Source organism: Littorina saxatilis, linkage group LG2 (assembly GCF_037325665.1).
Source record: "Littorina saxatilis isolate snail1 linkage group LG2, US_GU_Lsax_2.0, whole genome shotgun sequence".
In the NCBI taxonomy this organism is placed as follows: Eukaryota; Metazoa; Mollusca; class Gastropoda; order Littorinimorpha; family Littorinidae; genus Littorina; species Littorina saxatilis.
In genome coordinates, this window is record NC_090246.1 from 6,764,779 (window position 1) to 6,765,997 (window position 1,219).

A 1,219-nucleotide genomic window follows, 5' to 3' on the forward strand; every position below is an offset into this window, starting at 1 on the left:
GGGTAGGTTATAAAAAAACGTCATGTACCGCTTGACTGCATACGGATATAAGCACATTATACCTTAAACGAAAGCTAAAGATTGTTGCCATCAGACAGCAATTGAAGTAAAACGCCTAATTCGTATACACAGTTTTATTTTTTTAACATCTGTATAACATGCGGACGACAAAACAGGAAATGCCATTTTCTTAATCGATATGTATAGCTAACTGAACGCCTGGTTAAAACCGCAATCAGAAACATCTTGAAAATTGTTCATTCTCACAGCTAGAATTATTTGACATCAACAATTGTTAATTTACCGAGGAAAACGACAGTCATATAAAATACATAATGGATTATTCTGAATCAACTCCGAAAACCGAACCGGGTCGAAGTGAAAAAGAGTTTACACAATATACACAGGCTTGAAAAAGGATAATTTGGTTCAATCTGTTAGATTTTTACCCATAACATTAAAGATCACCTCGTTATAAAAGGAAAGTGATCAATGTAAAAGGATTTTGCTATCGCAAAATAATTCAACTTTTCAGTTTTACCACATGACGTCAATAATGTTATCAAATTATTACATAGCGTGCATTTGTCAGAAATTATACTAAATGTTAGAAGCGATCTAAAAGTGAAAGTAACGTTTAATAAAGGTATGCGCATTTACTTATTAATTTATATATGACTGAAATAAGGGACATGCAATTCAAACGTAAAAAACGACATTTTGTACACTACCTCTCTAAAAAAAACGCGACTATGACCGACCGATATGTATTTGTAAATTAGGTCATTGTTAGCGATGACAACGGATTTTCTTTAAAAGATAACACGCAAACTGTGAAGTTCAAGCCCATACATGATTTTAGTACGACTTCTTCAGAACATGTCTGTTTTTCACTCCACCAGTTTCAGTTTTAATAAAATATATGTATAGCTGTCATTTTCAAAAAGCCTTATCTGCAATTCACTTAACCAAACACACCATGAACCCAGAAGGTATTAGAGTGAGACACTTCACAGTGAAATATGCTATGATTCCCCTTATTTCAAAATATATGCATTTCAATTGGCAGACACGATTCTCGTCGTAGGTGCGTGCCCTCTGGTGAGGCAACCGTTATCATTTTTTGCCGTAAGAATTGACATTTTTAAACATAAATCATGGACAAAAAACTCATTCTGCAAAAAGTGCAGGTTTTCTTGGTATAGTCAGTTGAAGCATC